The sequence below is a fragment of the Tinamus guttatus genome, unplaced genomic scaffold, assembly GCF_059628265.1.
Source record: "Tinamus guttatus ecotype Peru unplaced genomic scaffold, ASM5962826v1 Tinamus_guttatus_pri_ptg000260l, whole genome shotgun sequence".
NCBI lineage: Eukaryota > Metazoa > Chordata > Aves > Tinamiformes > Tinamidae > Tinamus > Tinamus guttatus.
The window spans coordinates 4,893,863-4,906,522 of NW_028288794.1; positions in this window are offsets into that span (position 1 = coordinate 4,893,863).

Genomic DNA, 12,660 nt, shown 5'->3' on the forward strand with positions numbered 1-12,660 from the left:
CATTTCACATGTGGTTTGTTCCTCTCCTTGGGGAGAAAGCTGCATGTACAATGGAACATTTTGCTTTGGCAGAGCTTAATCATTGCTTTTCTTTTTAAACCAAGGCCCTGTGTTTATTTGAAAGAGGCAAATTGAAGAAGTATGTCTTGTACATAGAACAGAAATTGATAATGTTCGTGCTGTTCATGCCAGGAGCTTATTCCTGGCTAAAGGAACATAGTTCAGCTTTTCCTTTATCTGGCCAGGTACCACAGTCTTCAAACCTAAACACTGTTCATTTAATACCTTGAAGACACAGCATATCATCTAAAATGTCGCTAGATATCCCATAGGAGTCAGAGTAGGCAAAAGAGGATTGGTATGATAGCTTCATAACGCATTCTTGGTTGTCTTTTGGTTCTCAACATTATTTCTTCTTGGTATGTTAGACTTCTGTTCCATATTCTGCAACCACATTGTGAGCTGCTTCTGAAGCAATGTATTGATTTTAAAATTGCTCTCTTGACTTCATCATTGTCCATTTTTATTTAATTGATTTTCCTTCTACATAAGTTTCTGGAGACACTGTGAAGTAAAAGGGAGAAAAAAGGAAAATAACATCTAAGCTGCCTTTCTTGCTTCTCAAAGATCCTATAGCATTTCTCAAGGATAAGCTCACTTCCTAATCATGTTCAGCTTTGGTTAATATCTTCATCCACTGTACCACTGAACTGGATCCATGGAATTGGTATTCTCTTGTGTGGTGTCTTTCTGAAACAATTGTTCGAGTCTTTATCACCATGCATTGTTAAAGTATTTTTGTCATCAACAAAATATTTTTGTCACAACATCTGTGTGTACAGCGCTAAACCGAACCAAGTAGCCAATAGTTGCTGGTAAACGCACTTTATTGCTGGATAAATTGAATATAGTATTAAGCAGGATTGATTCTGTGTATTTTGTAGAATTTGCTGCTGTTTTCTGTTTTTAAGCTACTAGTATCCTCAAGTCTGCATCATGCTGTTATTGCTAGATGCAGTGCTGGAGTTTGTCTCAAATTGCCAATATTAGCTTTTTAACTTAGTATTAAGTTTAGGCAAAGACTAACCACTCAGAGTATGAACAATGTCAAGTTACTAATATACATATCTGCAAGTTATTTTCCATTAACTACTTCTATTCACTTTCTGTCAAGTACAAAAGAAGTCTGTCCCTCCTTAGATTTTTGCTGCATTAAAGGAAGGTAACATGCTGTTATTCTGTATTTACTCATTGTACCTAGTTTGCTTACAAAGACAACACACAAGAAAGCAGTGATTAGAGATTATAGCTAGGGAAAGATGTTATCAGTTAAGGTAATGAAGCAGCATAATTCATTCTTTGCTGTCCACATTATGTGGAGGGAAGCAAATGTACATTAATCATGCAGGAGGGAGGAAATGGAGATATATGGAAGGGAAGAGTGATATGATACATGAACCCATCCCCCAGCCGTGCAGAGCTGGCAACAGGTCTGTCTTTGAATAATGCATATTTTGACAGACGTGTCATTTGACAGGCAGGGCTGACCAGAAGGGTTGTAAGGAAGCAGCCACTTATTAGCAAGAGAAGGGAGGGAACAAAGCATTATTGTATCTAAAGCAAAGTAACGCTGACCCAGCTAGTGCCGAGGTGCTGCCTAACTGACAGATTTCAGAGAGCAGCCGTCCATGGAGAAGCATCGCTGCGTGTGGATGTTTCTGGTGCGCAATGGGTCCTGCAGCAGTGGCTACCAAGACTAATGTGCACAGTTTGTCCCATGCTCTGCCTGGCCACATGGCTCACATGGCAGGACAGACTCATTTGCAACACCCTGTGCCAAGTGGAGAAACACACGCACATTTCTCCCTAAAATTCCCGCTCCTGGGTGCGGGACCTGTTGGGCACTAGCTGTGTCAAGACAGGCAAGGCAAAAACATGGAAACAGTGCTTGATGGGTCCTGTCAGAACTGATTCCCGGTGTCCTTGTTGTGCCACCCTTCCTCTGAGGCACAGAGGGGCTGCCACTCCACTGCTAGGGATGTGGGAGTGAAAATCCTGGCCTCTCCAGCCAGAGATTTCAATGATTTGGGAGCTCTGTTGTTCTGCACTGGCCATGGCCAGTGTTGCTGAGGAGGATGCTGTGATGCTTCTGCTCCATTAAGCTTCATTTCACAAAAATGCTGCATATGACCTTTGTACCTTCTTTCAGGTATATATGTACATTTATGCATGCTTTCAGGTTTGAATTGAATGAGGTCATTAAAATGATTGTGATTAAATATGAAAGAAAATCACAACCAAGGCAACTCAGGCTGGTAAGTTTGCATGCCCAATGTAACTTATTTAGCTGCTTCCTATTTTTCCTTTAGTTGTCACTTAAGGAAAGTTAAAATAGTAGTTTTTTATGATTCTTATAAAATATGACTACAGTTTATTTCATTGCTAGCTTATTTCCTTTTCTCCTATCAGCTCTGTTTTTATACCTGTCTTGATTATAGATTTAGCTCGTGGGAATTTATTTTGCTTTTCTACCTCCCCAAATCCTGAGGTGCTACAAGTACATCCTACCCAGTTAAAAGGTGTTTATCCTGCCTAGATGGCTTTATATGCAGGCAAATAACATGTAATAAATTCATGTGGAGAAAAATGATGCTTATGAAATGGTAGGCTTAATCATCAGCTAAGACTAAATTGTGGTGCTGTAGGTAACAATTTTTTGCGTATACTTTATAGTCACATATTCTGGAGCTGTATCTCTGAAGTTTTAACTGAGAACTCTGGTTAAGTTTAATGACACATGGAACTGGGCTCTGTAGCTTTGCCTGATTTTGATCGCTCTGCTCTCCTTTCTGTCTTCCCATTCCCTCCATAGGTTCCCTTACGCCAGGACAAAATCTGCAGGTCTATGTTGTTTTGTTAGGGAGTAATTCTTTTTCAAGAGCCCCTGGATGATATTTCCAGTCACATTTTTGCCACCTCATTTTGTCTCCAGCTGCCAGAAGACATTTGAAATGCATCACGCTCACTACTCAAACCGATAACATGTGAGAGGTCCAGAAGAAATTGTTTATAAAATTTCTGACACTGTATGTCTTGTAAAGCTGCTCTGTGTCATGTTCCATAGTTTTATGTCCTAATCGGACATTATGAGATTACATAATGCATTCGATCTTTAAACAAGTACTCCTTTGAAATGTTTGGCAGACTTATGGCACTTCAGGTATTATTTCTTATTATGGACAGATAGGTCAAATCTGCAAACAATTTACTGGCCATGCATTGCTACCCTTGTCAAATCAATCCTTCTAGCAAATGTGTGATGGGCACTAGGAACGTTTAGAAGTCTAATCCTTCAAGGTGTTAAACACACCAGTCCTCCTAACTTCGGGTGGGTGTGAAGGCTCTCAGCACCTTGCAGGACTAAGGCACCATTTAGCCGGCTTTTCTGGTAATACTGAATGCGTGGGCTTCCTGCGTGTGTATGAGGGTTCAAACTACACTTTGCATTTACTTCACTAAACCTGAGAAGAAGCTCTGCAACTGTGGGCTAAAATGGCTCCATATGATTCTTGGCTCCAGTGAATGCTCAGGGTTTCTTTTTTTCTTTCTCAGCTGAGAATTCTGTTCTCAGTTCTGCTGTGCTTAAGAAAAATGTGTTGTTCTCATTAACACTTTAACCCTGTTCCCAAATAAATTACCTCATGCCACCATTTAGCTTAGCAGCAGCAGGCAAATTGAAAGGATTTGATGTGTCGAAAGGGGACCAAACTTGACCCCAGAATCCTAGGAAAGAAGTGTTTCCTTTAAAGACTTGGAGGAAAGAGCAGTGCTTGAAACACACACAGTCCTTATGGAGGAAGCACTTGCATGATTAATTCCTCTAAGAGGTTGCCTGAAGAAGGCTTGCAGATCTGCTAGCTCCCTTCACTACGGCAGGGTCTTTGGCGTGTGTAGCTGGCTGAAGAGCTGTCAGTCGGGGCAGGACGCTGGTTTCTCACTTTATCTGGCTTGCTGTGTAGCTTAGGGAGACTTGCAGGTCCTTTCCGACTAATCCAAACAGACAGAGGCTGCTCCAAGAGCCAGATGCTGGACCTGGAGCATTTCCTAGGCATTTCTTCTATTTTTTTTAAAGTATCTTAGAACAAATTTCATTTCAGGGAACTCTAATGACTGCTATATCCCTGCTTTTCGCTAAAGCAGGGATATACCTCCTCCCTGAAGGTGCCTCACAAGCAAGCTTTTTATTTCTGCTGGAAGAATGGGCTAACAACTCCCTGCTAAGTGACTGAAGGAGTAAGGTGATCAAAATGCAGCTCCAGAGCTGGGCTGTGTTCTGCAGCCAGCTTTAGCAGGGATAAGATCTCTGGATATGCTGACGGTAGAGGGTGAAACTGCAGAGCCCTGCTGGGAAGAGCCTGGAGCCATGACACAGAAGGCTTTCTTAAACCTTCCTTTCTTAATTGGCACAGGGAAGCTGAAGTCATGTCCTAATGATGACATTAAATTTGCATTTTTTTTCCAGAAGCCACTAAAATAAATACTGTAAATAGACAATTGTAAAGATTTCTTCTTCACTATAAAATGGTAGCCCTGGAAGGTGTTTTGTGCCCTTGGAAGAGCCAAATCAATATGCACTTATTCTAGTAGGTAAATTAATTCTATAATAACACATTACTGGTGAAGTAACACTTAGCTGTAGTAGCACCTAATGCTGAACAGTGATTTCAAAACTTATTTTACCATTTAGTAAGAATGTATTAGCACCAGCTAAATAATGTAGCATATTCATCAAATTATATTCCAGTATCTAGTTCCTCCCCATTTATTGCTTTCTTTTGAAATTGTTTGTTGTATTTTCTTATTGCCATTCCAGTTTATTACAGCAGTATGAACTTCTCATATATTGATGGAGTTCACACACAAATATGCAGCACATACAGATACTGTTCTTAAGCTTAATTGAATCACTTTGGTTCTTGAATAGTACCTCTTCTCAGAAGCACTGAGCTCTCTAGAGGTGCCCACCATAAGGACAAAGGAAGTATCTCATTAAATGTTTCCTTGTTTGTTGAATAATTCTGGGTTCTTTTTGGAGTTCACAAGAAGGGACATTTCAAAAAATGGATGTAATGGTATTGTAGTATTTTGGTAGTGTTTCTTATATACAGATTATATATAATCTTATTGCTGTTTTCTCATATAGACGATGCTACATATGCTTCTATGACTCCATGGTTTGAATTGTTTATTGCTCTGTGAACCATTAATGAGAACAGCTAGCCTTCGCTATGCAGAGAAAAAAAGAGAGAGAGAGAGAAAGAGGAAAAAAAAGATATTGGGAAACCAAACAGACATTGGGAAACTTTTCCATGCTGAAACTTTGTCAGGATACCTGTTCTTCCACTCAGGACTGTTTGTTCCTATTTTTATGAAAAATCCACCATGCTCAACAAGTGTAAGTACAACAAAGAAAACTTGCAAAATGATTCATTAAAGAAAGCTTGCATAAGATTAGAGATTGAGCAAGCTTAGTAATGGAGTCTCTGCAGATGCCACTAGCTGTTTTCAGCCTGTGCCTTGGCTGAAGCATCACCTCCACTGAGAAAATGAGCTTCTCTGCACAGTTGCCACTGTGCAGAGATACTGCTTAGTGTTAAATCATATATAAATAGCATTCAAAATTATATCCTCAACCAGCAAAGCACAGTGGCCAAATTTCAAGGGTATAATTAACTAAAATGGAAGTTAAGTGGAATAAAAAAAAAAAAAAAAGTGTATTTCAAATGTTTTGCCAAAAACGAAGTCAGTCAAGTCTACTTGCAAAATCTTGAATATAAACAAAGCAATTTCTTTATATATAGAGGTACCATTTCTGCATTTGTAATGATCCATAACAGCAAGACTGTATCCTATGGACCTGAGACAGTGTTTGAGGTTCAGAATCTCTGCACATGTTACACAATCAGATCGGATTCTCATAACGTTTTTTTAGCGTTAGAAGTTGCTGAGTCCTAGTCTTATGATGACTCTAAGTGAGAAACAATTTAGTGGGTAAACACTTTTCTACTCACAAATAAGCAGAAATAACCCCTTCTGATTCAGTGAAGCTGAGCCATATGTTTAAACTTTATCTTTCTTTTTCCTTTGTATGATCTACTGGTTTAAACGTTTAAATGACTGTTAAGAGTTTAATATAGGTTATCTTGATCACACAGAAATATGATATGATTAAGTACCTCCGTGTACTTGTCTGTATCAGCTCTAATATATCCACTTACAAAGGCTATTATCTGAACTCTAAAAGGGCAGTTTCATCTCCTGGAAAACAGGACATCAATACTGTTTTCTTTTGTTGGAGAAGTAGCTATGGTTCTTCTCGGGAACAGTTTAGAAGTGCATGGATGCCCTGGGGAGAATTTCTGGAGACACATAATGAAGAAGCTTCCCTTCCAAACTCCCAGGTAGCTGAAGCAGAGGAGGACCCACACAGTCACACAGCTGTGTAGTCACTGTCCCCATCTCTAGTCCAGCATCATGCCAGAGCTGGGCCATGGCCATCTCAAAAGCCCCCAAGAATGGCAGTTCAGCAGCCTCCCCAGGCAACCTGCTCCAGTGCGGAATACCCCAAGCTGCCCTTTCTAAGTTGTCCACCGCTACTAAGAGCGGTTTGACTCCACCACCCTTGTAAATCCCCTTCGAGTAGTTGCAGATCTCTGTCTGATGAAGCACCCCAGCTCCCTCAGCCTCTCCTTAAAGGTGCTGTGCTGGAGTGTGTTGCCTGTCTGGTAGCCCTCCACCAGACCTTCTCAGCATCTCTTGAGCCTGGAGGCCCCAAAGAGCACAATATTCCAGTATTCCAGATGCTACCTCACCTCTGCCAGGTAGAGGGGGATAAAAACTTCCCCCACAGCAGCAAACCCTCACACTCCACTTGAAGTGAGGTGGGACTGAGGACACCTTTGAAGGGTCCTGCTGAAGAACTCCTAAGGCTTGATCCTGGCTAGAAGTTATATGAGCTCTGTGGTGGTGATTCTAGTTTGGAGTTAATTCACTTTAGCTAGAAATCAATTGTGATCCTGAAAACCGTAGATGTGTAACACATGCTGGAAGCAGGTTGTTGCTTGCAAGTTCGTTTCAGCCTGTAAGCTTGCTACAGCTTGTGAATTTAATTTAGCTCTGGAACTTGCTCCAGTTTTGAAAGGTTACCAGAATTCGGAGAGAAGCCGATTTCTTACGTCTGCCAACAATATCATGACAAGGTTTTCTTAAGAATTAAGCCAAAAAAAAAGAAGTGTCCCCCAACACCAAGGACTCAAAGTATTTTTTTTTTCACCTGTCAAGCACACGTTGGGCTACCTGGCTGTTGCTATTTGATAGCAATTACTCCCCACCCCACCTTCTCCTGCTAACAGCTCCAGCTTGGATTACAAGGGTTTAATTAGCAAAGTTTTCCCAGCTCCAGGAAGAAGGAGGCACAAAGACGTTCAGGAGCCAAAGTTGCTTCCTGCTGAGTTTTATATTGCAGCCTGACTTGCTTTGTTTTCCTTGCCTGTGTTGTCAGTAAAACAATAAAACTTTTTTAAAAGTTAGGGCAGTGTTTGTGTGACTAACAGCCTGCTCCTTGCAAAGCATTCGCACTTCAGCTTATTGAACTATTCGTTATGTATTAGACACTCAGCCTTGTAAAGCTGATCCAGGACAGGCCCTGTATCAAGCTGGCTCCTGCCTGGCCTGCATACAGCAGCTTGGGCTGAAGGTGCCTTCATTTCTCAATCATAAGCCAAGTCCCCCACTTTGGACACAGAAGCAGGCAAAGTAGCAAGGTGGCTGGTTTGCCCAGGTGTTGAAATCAAGGAGATGACCCTGAGGCTGAACCACTAGTCTCCTCCTGTTGCCTCCGGAGTTGGTGGCTGAGGGAGCCGCAGGAGTCTTGCCTCAGGGTGTCAGTCTGAGGTAAGGCTTTTCATCTTTCCTAAAGATTTCTGTTCTTAGGGCTTGAAATAGCCTGGCAAAAAGGGAACTGTGGACAGAGCTCACCTGAGTTCCAGATATTGCTTAGCTGTCCATGCAAGCAATGCGGACCTTTCCTGCAAACGCAGGGATGTATAAAGTTCACAAATATACAAACTAGAATGTGCAGTATGGCCATGTGTTAGGGAGAGTACTGCTTTGGCTTCCACATTCAAGTAGACAGCATAGCCAAAGCTTTCGAAAGCAGCCTACCAGCAGGAGCATAATAATAGCTCTTTTCCTGACCATTAATTCAGACATCATGCAATCAGTCAAATGAACCTGTCCTCCTTTGCAGCTCTTGTGGAGATTGCTGTCCTCTTGGCTCCAATGAAAGGGTCCCGACTCAGTAGCCTGTGTCTTCCTTTAATTAAAATCAGTGATAACCCATGGACTGGATCATTTTGCCCATGGCCATACATCACACAGTGCAGCTCCCTGGCACAGATACATTATTGTCTACACGCAGAATGTTTTTGATATGAAGACAGTGTGCACAGGAACACCTTTGGAGGCCACAGATAAAGCTCTTAGATGAGTTTTACCTCCTTTCTGAGACTGTCCCACACAGTCTGGCTGGGTTTTCACATGATCCCCAGCTTTCATTTTGATGCCATGTCAGATCTGAGGGTAGCATGCGGTCCTTGGACTAACCCTTTGAGAATGCCTGTGCGGGCAGGCTTAGCAGCTTAGCTGCTCCATGGCAGCTGATGTTTTGAGGAGAAACAGCTTGGCTGTCCATCAGCTTTCCTGTTTGTCGCTTCTGCGTATTTTACCACCTTATAACAAAGTTAATATTATAGTATTTTCCTTTGCATTTTATGGACTTTATTTGTGCTTTGTTTTCATGTGATCATTTTACTTTGTTCTCCATAGAATTAATCTGCTAATGTCCAGTTAATACTTGATATTAAATAGAGCTCAGCTCCCAGCCTTCTTTGGTAGTGGTTGTTGGCTACAAAGTTATACCAGCAACCACTATGTAAAAGAAAAAAAACAGCTGACGGAAGATTACTGCAAGTGTGTAGTAGCATATAAGCTAGATGTGAAGAAAGATTTCTGCCTGTTCCTTTGAAAGGGCTTTTCCTTTGGATGTACCTGGATCTGCCTTGTGTGCAGGAGTCCTAAGCTGAAATTATGACCTCTCTGAAGCTCATGGAAAAACTCCTGTTGGCTTCAGTGATGGAGAGAGTCCCATTTCCATCTTCTCTTTGCTCTCTGGTGAGGCAAGGATCAGACATGCTGATGAAGAAGAGCTTAAGAAGAGCTTAATCTTCTAAGTGTTGGTTTCACCTCCCTGGAGAGCAGGTGTTAAACCCAGAGCTGCCATGAAGTGCGGGCTCTGCATCACAAGGAGGTTGTATCTCCCTTTTTACTTGTCTTTTTTTGCCTTTTTTTTTTGTCTTTTTTTTTTAAACTCAAAAAGAGATGGTAGCAGTGGAACTAAAGGGTGACTAAACATTGCATGCAAATTGTTTAGTTCAAAATAGGGCTTAATAACCTCCTGGCAAGTTCCAGACAAATTGCACCTAGGAACTCCTAGAGCGTGTCTTATTGTTGACTACCTTTGAAATGTAGTTTACACAAAGATTTAGGGGTAGTGCCAAATAATTATATGGCAGGATACTCTGTTCTTCTTATGTGTGGTTATATTCATTACAAAAAGTCTGCCATGGACTCATTCAGGAACTATTCTTCAGTAGCTATTTTGGGTCAACTCAATGCATACTGTATTAGAGGTATTACTTCTAATGCGGTGTAATGAATCATATTTGCAGTCAGGAAGTCACTCATGTAATTGTCACTAAATATAATGAATACAGTGCTATTTCAGGGTTGTCTGATGTTATGGATCTGTAAGGATTTGTGCAGGGAGACATTGTCATACCCTTACAATTGCTATATAAAGTAAAAAAAGTTTTTTTTTCTTTTGGAAAATTTACTTGTAAGTTGCCTATAAAGATTTGTCAGAATTCCTCAACTTATTACAGTCTAGTTTATTAGCTTTAAAATCATTGCCTGTGATTATATATTCTGAAGCCTGTGTTAACAGCTCTAAAACCCATATTGCATATCAGAGACTCTGAAAATATCTGATAGTTACAGGCAAATTCCCTAGTGCTTCATTTGACAAAAAGATGGATTAGAACAAACCCCAGAGCATTATTATTACCACGTACATGAAAGATTGTTTCTTTTATTTGTATTAATTACTGATTAGTGCTTTATATATCTTCAGCTCTTTCAGATGTTTTGAATGAGATATATTGCTTTCTCAAGTTTCTTATCTGAAGGGAACCCTGCAGAAAATGAGCAACTTGACACAGGGAAGTCATGTGTATAGGGCACAAAGAAGTCATTTGTGTGCTCAACTGCTGTGGCTGAGGGAACACCCCGAGCAAGGTTCCCGGAGAGGTAAAAATAAGTACACAGGTAATGCTGCAGACAGATTATTATTGTCCACTGAACGGTAATGTGGTGAGTAAATCTATTAATTTATTTTAAACTAGAGCACAGGAGAAAAAGAAGCTGCTTGGATAAGATTCCCTGGATGTGCGACTGTTATGGAGCATGGACTTGTAGATCCTCATACAACTGTCAGCTGGAGCCTGGGACAAGGATCTCGGTCAGGAAAGCCTTTGGGTACTGAAGCCTTTCAGTTTCACCCTCCAGTGTGATCAAAAGCCCTTTCCGTCTGGGAAGAAGTGCTCGAAGAAGGAGTCATTGCAAGAGCAGGCAGAGGAGGGTTTGTTCAAGAACCCTAAAATCTTACTCAGCCCATTTTTAGCCTGTATAAATCCCAAAATGGAGAAATCAAGGCAAGCTGCCAAGCATGAGAACTGTCGTTCAACATCGTATCTGAGACAATTAAAGAGGCTCCCTCAGGGTCAGTGGTCTAGTTTTCATACGTTTCATGCATGAAAATGATCATACCAGCTTGGATGTGAAAGAAAAAGAGAGGCAGTTGTTTAAAGTATCAATTAGCATGAGACCAATATTTTGCCAGGTAACTGTATAAAATCCAGTGGCAAACTTTTCCTGGCCCATGGTTTTATTAAAAGGGTATTTTAGAATAGCCTGGTGTACGTCATCGGCTGACCTGTCACTTTCCATAATTCATGAGCAATGGGGCAAGATTAGAAAATAGAGTCTTGGGTGAGAATTCATTATTTTCCTCCATGTTTTTAGAAATGTCAGAGGTGTAAAGCTGAGAATAATAAAAGTCAAACTCCTTAGATATATCTACTGTGCTAGGAAGAATATTACTCTGAGCATCTCTGATAGTATACAGTGTCTTAGTGTGCATGTGTCTTTAATTGGTATGCAAGGAGTTTATCTGCTTTACTGCCTGCACTTATCAGAAAAGATATAAAATGGGGTGGTGATAATGGCTGCCTTCAAAGAAAAAGATATGTTCTTTCAAGGGTGTAAGTGCAATAAATCTTTCTAGTTTAAGGACTCACTGGAAGCAGAAAGATTCTGTTCTGCTGACAAGTGAATGTAAGGAACTTTCCCAAGGGAAAACAAATCATGTTTCTCTATTCAAAGTATAGTAAAATATAGTAAAAAGTCACTGAAATGTGGTACTCCGCAATGCATATTACAATGTTTCCTACTGACTCCTTTGCCAACTAAGACATTCTTAAATACTAATTTGCTTCTGAAATGGTTAATATAAACTATATGGCACTGAATACACTAAACACTTTTGAATGACTCTCACAGAAATCTGTAATTCAAATTTTAAAAAATGTAAAGAAAGCAGTCAACTAAAAAAAGAGAGAGAAAGGGGGTGGTGCGGAGTGTATCACAGGAATTAATTTGTACCAAATAAAAGAAACAATGTTGAGTTAATTGCTATTCCAGAAACATTCTGAGTGTCTATGAGAAGCATAGCTAGTTCTACTGCCCACCTACGGAGTCTTGAAGTCATCTTTTGAGAGTTGAAAGAAAACAGTGTATTTACTAAAAAAAAAACACAAGAACAAACAACAAAACTACCATATTGTGGGAATCAGCTGTTGCGCTTGACTATTATGGAGAAACAAAAAAGACAGGAGGGTTTTAAATTGATCTGTCAGTATGGTGCTTTCCAGGGCTCAGTTTGTTCATGCAGCCAGCAACTGATGTTAGCATGAATTTACATAATTCCTCCTGCCTGAATAATGATCACTAAAGTTGAGTAATGGTATGTAGCAGATTTCCTAACTTTTGAGATGCTGCCTCCTATCTGGAATTGTTTGTTTGTTCCCGATCTCTCCCGCCTGCACCATTCCAGCAAGGTGCTCCACACACATATGACTAAACATAATGCAATTTGATTTGTGTTGCACTGTTCTCCAAAGAACAAATCTGTAAAATTACAACATGTGAAGGCTTAACACAATGATATAAAATGGCAGTGGCATGGTTCATATCTTAAACTGACAGACTGATGGTGATTATTGCAAGGACAATGCCCTGCATATGTCAAACGATTTGCAAATAATTTATGTCACCTTATCCTCCATTATTGTTTTTGCAGAGGACATAAACTGTGTCACTAATATTAAACTGTCGGCAAAAAAAAGCCTACCTCAGCTTTTTCCAAGCTGAGAATGCAAAGACATCTGCACGGAGACAAACATGCATATGGCCATCATTTGTCCA